Source organism: Carassius gibelio, chromosome B2 (assembly GCF_023724105.1).
Source record: "Carassius gibelio isolate Cgi1373 ecotype wild population from Czech Republic chromosome B2, carGib1.2-hapl.c, whole genome shotgun sequence".
Taxonomy (NCBI): Eukaryota; Metazoa; Chordata; class Actinopteri; order Cypriniformes; family Cyprinidae; genus Carassius; species Carassius gibelio.
This window is the reverse complement of record NC_068397.1, coordinates 16,283,403-16,299,429: the sequence shown is the minus strand read 5'-3', so window position 1 is coordinate 16,299,429 and position 16,027 is coordinate 16,283,403. Positions and strand designations below refer to the sequence as shown.

General features: G+C 36.1%; 1 protein-coding gene across 1 annotated transcript in view; it reads right to left on the bottom strand.

Moving 5' to 3' along the window:
- Window positions 1-15,501, bottom strand: part of stag1a (stromal antigen 1a) — a 39,478-nt gene extending 23,977 nt beyond the window's left edge. Inside the window, exon 1 of the mRNA XM_052547698.1 lies at window positions 15,318-15,501. The gene's annotated coding sequence lies outside the window, so the exon portion shown is untranslated. The remainder of the gene's footprint in view (window positions 1-15,317) is intronic.
- Between the last annotated feature and the right edge of the window lie 526 nt (window positions 15,502-16,027).

Genomic DNA, 16,027 nt, shown 5'->3' with positions numbered 1-16,027 from the left:
TTCTATGTACTCATCTTAGCTATTTGTGTTCTGTAAGCACATTAATTACTAAGGAAGTCAAGCCAGGGCACATCATAATAGCTTATTATGCACTCATATAATTATTAAATTACACTAGTGGTTTAAAAGCAGAGCAGAAGTTGTGCAACATTCTCAAAGGGATGCCAATAAATTATATCAGAATTACGTCATACTGTCTGCTATTCTGCCAAGTGAGGCCAAGTAGTCCTGTCACAATAATCAATATATCGACATGATATACATGACCTCAATAATTTTTGGTTATGCAATATATCGGCCATTATATAGGTGCTAGTTTAAACATAAAAAATGCTTCTACAAAAAAGTTTATTCTGCAGATTGTTTAGGGATCTGTGCCTTTGTTCATACGGACATCAGACTGATGAGTAATGATTGTGTTTTTCAGCAAGTGTTTACCCTTAATTTACAAGAAAAGAAGGGCCGCAAAAAATTAAAAGTGAGTAGGCCTTCTTGCATTATTATTTTGTTATATTATGATTATATATTTATAAAATGGTGTTAAAATTACAATGATTTGGCTTATCGCAATTATTTCTGGGGCAAAAAAACACAACAAAAAAACGTTGCTATTGTAACAGGTCTAGAGCCGAGACAATATTATAGTACATCAGCTGCATTTTAATCTATAATGGCCAGCAACAAAGCACTTTCCCAAAACAAGCCTCCAAAGACACACTGAGCAATGTACCACACAGCGAGTTCTGAGTGTAACAACCTCTGTTTTAGGCCGCTCTGCTCAGAAACAGGGCCTCAATAAAGCAGAACAACCTGAGAACGGCTCTAGAGAAACAAGGCTCTAGGAAATGGATCTGTTGAAAATGTCTGACAAACCGTCAGATTGCATAAAACAAAGCTTGAAAACACCAAGACTAAACTAAAATTGCCTTCCTCTGCTGATAACTTTCTCCTTTGAATGGGTTTGAATGAAAAATATTTGAAAACCACTAGCAAAATAATAATGGACACATTAGGCAGCATGTTTAGATGACGTGATGAAGATGAGCTTTTAAAAAGATAAGCATTACAAATACAAACCTATGCAACAAAAAATATGTGAAAAATGTATGAAGTGCTGAGGTGGTTAATAAATATTATGACATCATGTATTACCACTAACCCCAATGCATTCCTAACCGTCTAATTTTAGGGGGTGGGAACATGTTCGCTGTTCCAAGATGCTGAATTTCCACAAGCCAATATCCCAATATCTGTTCTTTCCGAGCCACACTTGTTTCATTAACAGAAACCTTCCAGCCATGAAATGTCAAGCAGCACTAAAAATTACATAAATGGCACATTTATCATTGCCAGAGTTCAGCTCAAGCCATTAAAAAGATATGTACAAATTCAGAAAACTCAAAGCTGAAATTTGTCCTCTGTGAGCATCACCGTTGTATCTACATGTATCTACTTTAATTCACACTCATTCACAGTCTAAACAAACATTGCACAGGATATTGTGACATTACATATGTGTGTGTGTGTGTGTGTGTGTGTGTGTGTCCCAAATTCCTAAATTATTTACATTTACATGCTGTCCATCCTTGTAACAACCAAAATATGTGCTATTATGTGAACATTACAATAAAGTGAAGCTAGAACTTTTTGTATGAAAGTTGAGCATACTTTAGAATGGGTGTGGAGTGAAGCAACACAACAGAGACATTAAACCACACATTCTTCCCCAGCTCATTTGGGAGCTCAATAAACAGCTCATTTAGCACTTTTACAGTACCCAACACATACATTCATATAACCCCAACAACCCATATGCTGACTTCACTCCAGTCTTCACTGCTCATTTCAGTTTAAAGCCCTAAAGTATAATGCTACAGTAGAGTAAATGATTAGATGTTATGAGAAACAGCATGTCACATGTGACTGTAATGATGTGATGAGAGGAGAAAACACACAGGTGTGAGCTCAAACACATCAGATCATCATTGCACAACACACAATTTCACTCAGATGCAGGGATGATTTATTTGCAGTGATGTTTTGAGGCTGAGAGAGAGAGAGAGTAGTCATTCAGAACACCAAGATAGAAAATGAAAAATGTGACTCTAATAATTTAGAGTGATTCACGGGCTGAGATCATGTTCGATTTATCTGCAGAATTACAAAAGACACATTTCACAGAGGGAAGGGATGTTCATTAATTAAAAAAATATATATATATATTCAATAGTAATTTACAACAAGATCCTGCATGACATCAATTTTCCATTTTTATACTGATATAAAAAAACATTAAGTGGGTGGAAATGTGTGCCATGCAACAGTAGAAATGTGTCAACGGTCTACTGTAATGAACGAGGGGTGTCTGTTATAAAGATATTAGCTTATTGCAGCTGCCAAGCAACGTCACAACTTGCTGCATTAATTGTTCAACTGATTCAACCGATATATGGTTTCTGAATGAATTTCATTTCAATTTCAATATTCATTTTACAATACTAATACTTTCATTATCAACTCAATCATTGCACAGTATTTTTGCACCAGATTTCTATGCTGCCGTTGCTGAATCTATAACTACAGGAAAATAAGTCATATTTAAGCATATTTAAGTTGCAAAATATTGAATGCAAAGTCAAAGTTGCATGCTTAAAACAAGTACAATGGTGTTACAAATCTGCAACATCTGGAACATAGTCTGTTGCTAATATATAATATTTACTAGGGGTGTAACGGTATGCAAAAATCACAGTTCGGTACGTACCTCGGTTTTAAAGTCACGGTTCGGTTCATTTTCGGTACAGTAAGGGAAAGAAATGCAAACATTAAACTACAGGTTGTTTATTACTATAAACTTTTTTTAACAATTTGTTTACACTTTTTTAAAATACTTTTTAATAAAATATATATATAAAATAAAAAAGAATAAGAAATAAAATACTGCTGCAAAGTTTTCCACTAAATAAAATACTCTCAGTCTCAAACCATAATCATAATAAAATATAATGAAAAATGTAAATAACTATGATTACAGTGCAGTATTACCAATCCCAGCTTGTAGGCCTGCTCATATTTAAAATATATAACTTTTCCAAAGTGTAAAGTTGCAGCATCAACGGTTTCAGTTTTCAGACCTGCTCAGATTTCGTTATTGCGTTGGACCGATCGGAATTAAGAGCAAATGTTTGTTTAAATGCCGATGGGAGCTGCGTTTGAATTACAATCGTTTTTTTCCTAGTTTTAGTGATGTTCACACTCGCGTGATTTCTTTTGAAAACTAGGCCGGTGACACACTAGCATATTGCATCTGTCAAACATAGTCTACTTTGCCGTCAATACTGTTGACGGTGTCCTTTATCAGTAGGCTTTATATTTATGCTCAACATGAAGTACAGATATTGTTGTCGTGAAGACAAGATCCTGGTCTGTCGGCGGCCAAAATTTAGGGAAAATGCACTAGCAGGACAAATTAAAAACATTGTAAATATGTTAAGTCACTGTAGTAGTAATAACTATTTTTGCAAAAAACATTTATCCAGTAAATTTTATTATGTCGCCGGCCATTGGCAAGTGTGGCAAAAAGTTAGCTTTAGGCCCTGGATTTATGTGTTGGTACTTTTTGAACATCTCCAGCACATTTTAACAATACCGTGATAATACTGGTAACCGGGATCATTTTGGTCACTATAATCGTGATAAGAAATTTTCATACTGTTACATCCCTACACGTCTTAATTTGATATGTGCTAACTTCGAGTATGACTTTAGCCAGATTAAGGTAGTAAAAAATCTCTGTTTACATGGTAGATTCTTAATCGAGTTAGGGCTGCACAATAAATCGCATGCAATATTTAATTCCCTTTTTTTCTCAGTAAAGCCGGTTCTGTAATCAGATGTAATTCTCCCTCACCAGCGCGCTTTCACATGGCTCAGCATTTAAAACACAATTGTTCACTGACAAGCTGCGCAAAACCACCATCATATTTTGCGCATCTTTGTGCATTACTGACAAAATGGACATTAAATATTGCATGCGATTTATCGTGCAGTCCTAATTTTCTTAATCGTGTTAATACCTGAATATTGTTGTCCATGTAAGCGTACTCAGTGTTATTAATGTTGAAATAGAAATCTTATGCAACAATGTTAACTACACTCAATCGTGATCAAAAAAGTTTTAATAAAAAATCTCACTGACTTTTAAACCTTAGCATATGTTCAAACATAAAGAGAAAATACTCAAAATAAAGTAGCTTCAACTATACTTAATTAACTGTTATCAAAAATAAATATATAAATACAATTTTACAAAGTGATATTGGCCCATACTGTTACTGTGAAATAAATGATTTACATCATGATATAACATTTTAGTCAAGCCGCCCAAGATGAGGTGAAAAATTCAAGTAACTCACAGACACAAAAAAATCTGAATATTATTTTATATGACTTATATGACAAACACACAAAACAAAACAAAACACCACCAGTACTAAAGTTCAGACACATCAAATCCAATAACAGTCTTCAAACTGAATGTGAAACAGGGAGCATGTTTAAATATGGAAAGCCAGAGCAATTCTTAGTGCCTCTAAAGATAAAATAGCTGAAGAGAGAAATCAGATTGGTAGAGCAGATCCAAAAGGACATCCTGTAGATAAACAGTCCTGCACGCTGACTGATCTCTCCCGTGTGCGCTCGCTTCATTCAGCCAATCAAATCAAACCTGCAGCTTATGACCTACACGGGTTGCCATGGTAACGCCTGTCTTCTGGAATACATGTCATGCATGTTAAGTGCTTTACAGTAAAAGCAACACACGCATGCGTGAAGCACGCTCACATCCCTGCCAACTACTACACGTGCACGCACGCACACGCACACACACAACAGAGCTATTAATCAACAAACGACACCCACGTGAGAGACAGCAGGCGTGCTTTCACAAATATTGACCGATACAGAAAGAATTACTTTAAGATTACATGAGGAGGTTTTTTAATTCCACAACCACTTACAGTCAACTTGAATGTAATTCAATGCACCCAGAGGGAGAAGTTCGTTCAATGGCTCAGGACAAACCATTCACTCTAACTACAGTCTCTGAGGACGTGGATCATTCAAGGACGCCGGCTCCTCTAATGATTTTCACAGTGAATCCATGAAATTCAAACATTATACAGCCGTACATCAAGGCTGCGCTGCAGGAGAAGATAGAGTTGACTGGACTAACATGTCCACAACCATTAGCAATATATACACTACAAATAATAAATCAACTTGGGTCTAAAAAAACATTGTAAACATTTAATACAGGACGTAAAAGCATTTTGAAAATGTTAAGCATATAAAAAAAAAAAGTGAATATGAGATTTTTATGATTCTGAAATAATTTTATGTATCTTCGCTGAATAAAAGCTTCTTTTTTTTATGACAACAATTACTGACTGTAAACTTTTAAACTGGATGTTATTAATAATATAAACATAAAGAGAAAAAAAAACTAAAAATAAAGTTGCAACACCCTGTAATTAATTAGATAAAAGAATTGAAATGACTGACAGCCCTAATATATATATATATATATATATATATGACAAACTGGGGTCTATAAGTCTGAAACCACATTCAAGATCTGGGATAAATATTTTTATTTAAATCTGGGCATAGAAAGGATTTAAAAATATATTTAAAAAATATAAAAATACAAAAAAGTAAAATATTTTTACAATTCTGGGTTTTTTTCTACTAATTCAAATTTGCGATGTTGATGATGTGACCCTTTTGCACAGACAGCTGTACAGATGTTCTTGCTTCTATTGAGACACAAGACGCTCTTTGGATCATCTGCTGGAGAACATGGTCTTTAGGTTTGACACATATTTGTGGAGTTTATGCATTTCCAATGCTGCTGTCATCAAAGAAACATGGGGACACAACAGAAAACATTTTGAAGCTGAATTAAATAACAAATATATAACATTTCTATATAAAGACTTATGTAGTATGCGTATATTTATATTATTAGAAAATGAAGGCAGAACATATTTACCAATTCAAGTATCACTTGATTTACTGAGCAGCTTTCTGTGCATTATCAGACAGCTGGTAAATTATCAAGAAGGTGTCAGATGTAGCCAGAATGAACTGGAATTAAAACATTAGCTCCTAAATAAAACAATAGGATGAAGCCCAGCAGTACATTAGGAGAGCTGAAGAGCAGGGTGGATGACCTGCTGTAACATAAAAAAATGGATTATTAGATTTGTATAACCACTGTGAGATTTTAGAGTTTACAATGTTTCTTAATTTCCCTTACAAAAATGTGTTTTTGAACAACTAAACTATATTCTGCTTTTAAAGTCGACATAAAATCAATGACTTTCTTCTTGCGGGGTCCTGACCTGGTTTTAGAAAATAGATTCTTGTCTGTCATCTTTAATAAAAATACAGATGATTACATGGTTTACCCAGAGTTATATTACATTACAGAAGTAAAATGGTTTCTCATGTTTACTTGAACAAACATACATTTTTCACAGAGGAACAAAAGCATCAGTAAGAACACTGATGTGTTCTTGAACAAAATGCGAAGGCATTAGCTGAACGACTCTACCTCTGTTTGGTCAAGGGCACAAACTCGATTAAGAGTAAATCAATGGAAGGTGATGGGAGACCGGTGAACAGAATAAACTGATCGCCTCTTTAAGTGACACAGGGTGAAATGACATGTTAAGATGCGGAAACAGAATGTCTCTGTCCCTGAAGAGAAATGAGGATTTCTTGAAAACCCTGTGATCGCATTAAGGCTTTTCCGTTTTCCTCGACTGTGACGTAAACTCAGATCAAAGAATCTCTTGTAGTTTGTTAGTCCAGACAGAATAAAGAAATGAAAACAATTATGGGTATTCAAAAAACAGATTTGAAATCAGCTAGTGGCACATCAATTACACTCATTTAAAAAAATTGCCATCTGTTCTGCGGAGCGAGAAAAACAAGATAATGGCAGTGTGTGTGATTTTGAGGTTGTGCATGCAAAAAGGTGCAGTTGAATAAAGCACTATTTTCATCCAAACTCATGATCCAGTTGAATGGATAAGTGGACACTTTTTGCCTTACAGAGAAGGAGAATTGCATTACATTACTGAAACCAGATCTGTTTAAGTCAGCAGCTTGAGTTTTCTGTTGATGTGTTCACCACAGTCTGTAATTCCATCTGCTCTCCTTGAATCTCACATGTTTCAGGACCCTCAGTCGTGTCCGTGGGAAAGTGTACAGAACATACGGAATGTGATGAAGGAAAAGCCTTAGTCTGCACATAACCAGCCGAGTGCAGTGTTAACAAAAGGGCTATGTTGAGACGATGAAGTCATTGTCACGTCTCTGAGAAATATGCTATAAAAGAGGCCATTCACCTGCGGGAGAGGAATGTCAGGTGAGGGGATGTGAGGGGATGACGGCTGAGCGCAGAGACATTTTAAGAATCACAATGTGAAGTCCACAGAAAGAAACACCAGACCCGACAGGATGTGGGAAATAGCTGAAAATAGGAACTAGCAAGAGATGAAATAATGTTACTGGTGGTTGAACAGAAGAGTTTCTTTATGGCCAATACTACAAAAGAGTAAAATGCCAATCAGATACTACTAGTCTTTAAATAATATTTTTAAATAGTTTTTTTCTTTTTGCATTTTTGTCATTTTATACTTTTTTTTTTTATATAATTGTTTTTTATTATTATTATTTTGTCTTTTTTTTTACATATGTCCATGTAATTTTAATTTATTGTTATTTCAGTTTTAGATATTATAACACATGAAGTTAAAATAAATGAAAATTAGTCATGTTTTTTGTTTTGTTTTTTATTGTTTTTTACTATAACAACCTGTTCAATGTCCGTCTATTACAATTCAATTCAATTCAATTCAAGTTTATTTGTGTAGTGCATTTCACAATACAAATCTTTGCAAAGCAGCTTTAAAGTTTCTACATTATATTTAGAAGTAGGTTATTAGTGGTGTCTATGGCAGAAATGTACAGTAAGAATCATGCAGTAAGTTACAAATGACATGCAATCAAACAGACGGTGAAGCCAATTACCTGCAAGGTTTATATATTGTGATTAAACTTTGCGATTGTGATTGAGCAATATCAGGTAGCTTTATATGTTGTTCCAAGGTTAGCAAAAGTATTATAGTATTTAGTTATTACAAGACATGCCTAATCCAGACATATTACCTGTATGGCAGGTAATCAATGTCTTTATGCTGGCCCCAAAAATGGCTGCAATTGATAATATATTCATGTCATTTTTCATATTTAATAATCTTTTCAGACCAAAAGTGTCAATCTAAATGTAAATCTAAATGTGAACGTCAAGACATCAGCCGCTTTATTGTCCCGCAGCCTTTTCCTTGACTAGAAAGTGTGCATTTTAGAAACATTTAAATGCACCTGGCTCGGGAAAGTGAACTTAGATCATTAAAAGATCTGGCATTGTTTGTTTGCAGAAGTCATTTGGTTTCATGTCTAATGCAATGACATTCATACATTTTTAAGTGTTTAACTGCACTGTGTAACTAGAAAAGTGCACTTTCTGTAGCTGCCCCTCGGTGTAACAGCTAAATCTCTCAGAGACATCACACCATTTAAAGCATAAGGCTTTAACTGCACACTAATGAGATGAGGTGCTCCAAACAGCAGATGACTGACCCAGGGGACGTGAGAAGCCTTTAATCTCTAGGGATCTTTCTCCACTGATGGGAAGTCTCCAGGATTAACCCTGAACGCTGGGCTCGCTATAATCGTCCTTCATCACTATCTGCTAAACAATAGAACAGCACAAGGAAAAGCTCAAATACAGTAAAACCTCTAGTGTGTCCTAGAAATTCTCCTAAATTTAAATTGCTGACAGACCCAGATTAGGAACAAGTAGTAGTGTACAAAGACCTTTTTCAACTGATGCACCAAAAATTCGGCAACATAACAATATTTTACAAAGCTTTTTGTTTACCCATGCAAAACCATTAGCTGAAACAGACTTCAATTTGTTCTTCTCAGTGCATTTTGACTGTCAGCATCTTTTTCATGCACAAAACAGAGATTAACTACAACAGACAAACCTCCCAGCAGAGCAGACACACTTCACTATAACCCAAATTTTACTATAGTAGCAATATACAAAATATGTTTGGCTGAAATATCAGGAACCCTACTGCTACTATGACTGGTTTACACATGGAGTAAGCAATTCCTGAGAAACACTGTTAAAAGTGGATCAGACCATGCTCCCAAACACACTTCTAGCCAATCACCAATAAGGGACGCGTTCACTCATGATGGGGGAGGGGCCTGAGGTTAATTAATAGTTTGTGAATTTGGAGGTGGAGCGATTAAGATCTGTGATTTTAATTGTCAAAAGCGTTTCTCAGAAATCTGCACATTTAATATATCATCCGAAAACCAGTCACATCAATTACTCAAATATAATTACTATGGATGTCACAATTCTCAATACATTACTGAACCGTTCGGTATGACATCCATGGTTCAATACGCACTTGTGAATTGTGTTTTTTTGGTTTTGCTTTTAAATTTCTGTATTTTATTACTCTCAGAATTGGCTGTGTGCCCTGATTTCACGTGCTGAGATGAAGAAACATCTCTACGCTTATAAAGTGCATTTGAAACGGCAACACAAGCCGAGCATCTTCCCTTGTAATGACTTGCATATAAACCTGCTGTCCAACAAAAGAACATTATAACTTGTATTTACTTCACAACATTAGTTGAGTGTTAGAAAACTTCCTTTTATGATCTGATGTGGCTTCTTATCACAGAATAAGTCTGAATATATATATTTTTTACTGTAATAAAGGCTATGTCGATTAGCAGTGGCTTACAAATATACTTAATCATTATGAAAATACCAGAGCTATTTTTATCAGAGAACATAAACCATAAACCATATATTGTTGAAGGCGAATGTTTATTGTCCTTATGTTACATTCTTCAAAACCCTCTGGCTACCAGTATGAATGAAACACAAACATTACATGTGTTTATAGTGCTCAATAGTGGCCAATCCATCCTATTTTGGTTAAAAATCTGAAAAATAAATTGAGAATTATCCAAATAAATATCCAAATAAATTTTAAGTAGACATATAATAATCCAAACTTTAGTGGAGTTTTTTGTTGTTGTTGTTCAAATTTGTTGCAAAAAAACACTGCCAAGTCATGAAAACCGAACCGAAACGTGGTTGAAAAAACGAAGTATGTATTAAACCTTGGGTTAACTGTATTGTTGCATCCCTAATAATTACCCTAACTTAAACCATTTGTAGATGCACCATCTTTTTTCTTATTTGGCAGATATATATAGTAGTGTTTCCATATATAGCAGTGTTTCCACTACATGGAAACACGCTGTGGTGGGCCGCCACCCCAAAAATCATTCTTGCCACAACTGGCTTGTCAGTGGCATCATAGTGATGCCCCTCACATCATTCACAGTCGGGTAATTAACAGAGGAAACAGAGCAGTACTTGAAATTTGGCACAGGATGGTGGGTATTTTGCTACTCATTCCGTAGGTTTCGTGCTTATATCCAAGACTCTTGGGACAGATGACGTAATGTATCATTTGCACATGCTTTTAAGTCTTGCAAAAATGATGTCAAAATTCCTGTCTTGTATTTATGTAAGCACAGTTGGTTTATATTAAACATAGTCAGTATATAGGATATTAATGGGAAATGCCACCGTTTTTCCATTTACCAATATGTTCTTTCCTCAAATTTACCTCTTCTGTCTCAGTGCGCATACACTCAATCACTGAAGCGCATGGCGCCACTATGCTAGCATTTAGCTTAGCACCATTCATTCCTTAGAATCCAAACAGGGATGAATTTAGAAGCTACCAAACACTTCCATGTTTTTCCAAAAACAAATGAGAGCAAATAAGTCTAATTTATAATGGGTGGACAATTTACCACCATTCAGTGCAAGTGAGAAAACAAAACACTGTAGCATTGGGTCACATGACCTAATATAACAACCCAATATAATTTGTGCAAAATACTAAAGTCAAATGCGTATGGCAGAGAGCATTATCAGTTTAACAACAACAACAACAAAAAAAAACTATTGATGTAGTGTGGTCCAGAATTCAAAACAACGTCATATTGCCAGGTCCCTGCTAATATCCATGCCTACCACACCATGACTAACAAATGTAAAGAACACTTAATGTACATTGAACCTGAGTGTTGACTCAGTGTAAAATAACTTTACTAGGTGTGGTGTGTGAGCGCAGCTGCAGCTCTGAGGCATGTCAGTGTGCTGACTTCCTGCTTTGATTCTGGAGGGTTTGTTCAGCAGAGTCGCCAAACACACATTAACTGTGAAAAAGAGAAGTCCTTTAGAATGAGAAAGAAATTTCCCATTCTCTAACACACACACACACCAGCAGCTGCTGCTGAATGTGTGAGAAACTAATAACCGATGAGACAGATCCACTGGGAGCTTCACTAGAGGCTGGCAATACTCTTGACCATTAAATCCTTTACAGACATCAACCTAAACAACAACAAAAGCACTTTCATCCACACAGCAGTGAGTCTGCGCCGGCCACATGCAGCTGAATGGGACAGGCAGAGTGCTTTTGTGTTGGTGTCACTGCGGCAGCAGTCATGGCCGCCCCGCTGCAGGCGCTCACAAAATGGAGACTGCAGGAGAGGGAGGAGAGACACAGCATGGAGCCGTCTCACTCTCAGAGCTGCTGCACTTTAACAAGCTTCAATCACGCTCTTTCACTGAACACAAAAGCCCCATTCACGGCTGTTTAGAGGGTAAAATAATCACATATCCGTACTGTCAGACGTATCGGAGCAGTGTGCTGACAAACTGAAGATGTCAGCTGAAATAATTGGTATTCTCACAAATCTGGTACAGAGCCACGGCTGACAGGAGGAGCATTTGCTGGCAATACACCGCTGCTTCTTCAGTTATGGCCAGTTTTACGACCCGGTGGTTGAACATTATTAAAACGTATATTTTCCTCTTATTTTTGTAACTTTTTAACTTACAAATGACTTTTTATGTATTAACAACAATATTTTACTGTGGTTCTACCCTATCAAATAAAGATATACATTAAAAAGCCATTATAAAAACAATTATTTTACTACAATTATATAACAATCTAAATAAAGAGCAAAAAATAACAACAAAGCTTTTCTATATTTAGCTAAACTGATATCAATTTGCACACAAACTATGATTTCCAATAGTTTGTGCCCAACATGATCAACAACTTTTCCCCAGCAAAGGTTTTTAAGGTTAGTGTAATCATTTACCAGCATGGTGGAAATGAGACTTTAGAAGCGACTAATGCATCATGTGTGTTCACCGTTGGGAACTTAAGATTGTGAAAACTGTGTTTTAAGAGAGTTTATTTTCTAAAAGTGCCAATAGTTAAAGAAACACCCATTTACAAATGAAATATGCAATTGATGTTAATTTATTTCACATTTATAAACTGAAAATCAATAAACACTTTAAAAATTGCATGCTATATTATTGTCAAATGAGCTCACTACGTTGCATTTTCAGTTAAATTTGGAAAACGACCGTTGCACCAATTTAAAATAAGAATGGCATCTTTTGGCAGTCCAAAAATATGAAGCAAAAATGTATGTTGATACATTTCAATAATGGAAGGGTTAAGTTGGGTGCAGATATTTGACTTGATATAAGTTTTACTGTCTGTTTAAAAAAACTTGTTTAGTAGCTCATTCAACCATGTATTACTGAATCTGCCCCATGCTGAAGAAATAGATATATTTTTTTTTTTAAGTAGATAGTACTTCATAGCAAAACAGCCTCTTTCGTTCATTAATATGACATCCATATCAACAGACTAGAACTTTCAAGTTGTTCACTCTTTTCATTATTCAGACTTTGGCCTCAGGTCTGAGAAAGACTTTGATTAACTGCCAGCAAACAATCTGTTGCACCATGCCAAGAGAACGAACACAAAAGCCATTCAAAATCAACTCTATTTTAGGTCAAACAAATGTTGTGTTTATCATTTTTCATGATAAAAAGCCAATACAGTAATCCTTCAGCAAACACAGGCACAATGCAATCTTGTGAGATCTCAAGTACTGATTCAAAGCAGCTGAAAGTTATTTGGAATTTTTTTTGCATGATTTACTAGCTGTAAACCTAATAATATCTCTTCTGAAAGTACAGGGTATCTGTCGTTATTAATATAGTCAGCTATGTTATATATATTCAATCTCAAGGTGATCATAGCAGCCAACACATTGAAAATTCCCTTATAAATAATTTCTATACACAGAATAATGCCAGATGTATTTGATTTATCTAGATCTCTCTGTAGATAACATATACTAAAGACATAGCTGGCCTTTATTTTTAAAGATGAATAGATTTTCTCTGCATGTCTGGTACTGAAGTAAACTCAGTCTGCTGACGTCAAACCGATCTTTATAAACAGGCTTCCTTGCAATCATAAAAACAAAATCACAAGTACAAGCACACACATGCCTTCCTCAATGTTTTTTAGGAAGGAAGATGTCATTATGATTGTGTTGTGAGGAGTAATGGTGAACAGATGGGTTTTGGCTGCTAAAGGACTTGGTGAGCCACAGTTAAACACCTCTAGAGTTTTGCAGGGTTATATTCTTACAATCCATTAGGAAAAGAAGATGCAAGTAGGTTGACTTGTCTCTGTTCGCTCAGGTATATATTTCACACACTGAACTGGAGTCTGTTTCCTTCAGATGGTTTTTTTAATGCCCACACTTTTAACCACAGGATGTGCTACGTTGGGCAACCCTGCACAAAAAATGGTTACATCATTTGCACTTCATAAAAAAAAAAAAATGTCATCTAGTGGTTTTCCTGTCTGCTGCTCATCTCGTAGTACAAAGTACAACACTCTTTTCAGTAACATTACAGCAATATTACAACATAGACATTTAACACTGAAGAGAAGCCACTGCTTTAACACAGCTATAAGATTTTAACAAGTCCAGCGAATACAGCATGAAATTCACTTGATTTAACGAAAAGAAAAAAAAAGAAACACAGTATGAAAATACAATGAAAAAAACTGGAATTAATTCACAACAAGTAAGTGACAAACACTGTCTGGCTGTCTGGTGTACATATCTAAGAATACAAATACAATATGCTGTTTTTGATGATCACAACACGCAATTACTAGACAATGAGGTTTCAGACAGACAGACAGACATATAGAAAGAAAGAAAGAAAGAAAGAAAGAAAGAAAGAAAGAAAGAAAGAAAGAAAGAAAGAGGATTGGTCTTGTGTTTCTGAGATTAAGCTAAACTTGACTTGACAGATAATAACTCCAGACATTGCATTTCAGACAAAACTCCTTTACTGAAGAGCTTTTAAAGTCATTAATAATTAAGTTATCTCAGTAGTTTAACCCAAGTTGACTTACTGAAGAACCTGTCTTAGTCAAATAGAGAAATAACAGTTAAGAAACGAGTCAAGTGTGGGCTGACTGTGAAGTTTCAATACTAGTTTAAATGATCTTCCTACAGTCTGAGAAAGTACAGATGAAAACAAAGGTGAAAACTCAACCCCTCCCCCCGACACACACACACACACACACACACACATTTACCCAGTGAAGTCTCTCACATATTCCTCTATTATAGCAATAGTATTACACCTGTCTGCCTGCTTCTTCTCTCCTCTCCATCTCTTACACTGGGATTAATCATGTTACCATGACTAAAGCACACCAGATTACATTTTAAACCTGTTGTTGACATGTCTGAAATAATCTCTTGGATTTGACAGATTAAATAACGGGACCAGCATCATGTCATAAGAGAGAGAGAGAGAGAGAGAGAGAAAAGAACAAAGAAAAAAAAAAACCTTGAGAACCAAACCAGCATCTATTCGAGCCCGCAGCAATCAGTGTTTGCCATGAACTGATTATTATATAATGAGTGCAGCTCAACATCTGCGACAAACTGATAAATGTCTGCAGACACATAATAAGCTCAATTACACTTCTGCCTTAAGAAAATGAGCCCTTTCTTTATGACCGAGCCGTAAGGGGTCGCGGAGCCGCAGAAGAGGCGCTACAGCCCGGCTGCGGGTGTGTGGATCTGGCCTGAGGAGACGCAGTCAGTGCGAGAGCCGAGGAGAAGCCGCCCATCCCCCACCAGCCCCGCTGTCCTCCATCTTTAATCTCCAGACCCGCTCACCTTCACACACCACTAACAGCACAAACATGCATACAACTCACCTGCGATGCTCATGGTCGCAAAGGTTGGCGTTCCCGCTATTCGGAATTCGATAAAAGTTTTACTAAATATGGATTTATTAATTGAAAATTGGACCGGGAGAAGGAACCGCGCCTTTCAGAAGAGCAGCAATCCTAAACCGCCATCTGGTGGCATTTTCCACAATCGAATGGCGCGTGTTGTCATCGGAGCCCGAGCGCCCTCTGGCGGACACAGCCGAGAACAGCCGAAGCGCAGCGGGCGGCGTGGGGAGGAGGAGAGACCCTCATAAACACGACAAGCATGTCTGCTGTTTAGGCGTTTAAAAAATAACACACATTTGACGTTGCTGATGTGTTTCTACTTTAGTAAGCCAAGTTCCTCGGGCTTATAGACGTTTAAACTGTAGAATGATAAAACATAACTGGTCAGCATTATACGATTAATTCATATATTTTATTCAATGTGTGATTGATGTTTCAGGAGCTCTATAAACACCTGTAAACACAATACTTTCTATGAATTGTGTCTAAATGTTAATTAAACATACGCTATAGCTATAGGAATTATTCTAATATGTATTCTAATATTTTTTATTCATTGTAACTCTGAAATTATATTAGTTTGAATAGCATAGCATATTGACAGCTCCAATGATTTTATCAGGTATGATCCCTTTTTCTACTTTTTCTAATTTAATCTTATCGACTGGCTGTTATTTGCCCTTATACAC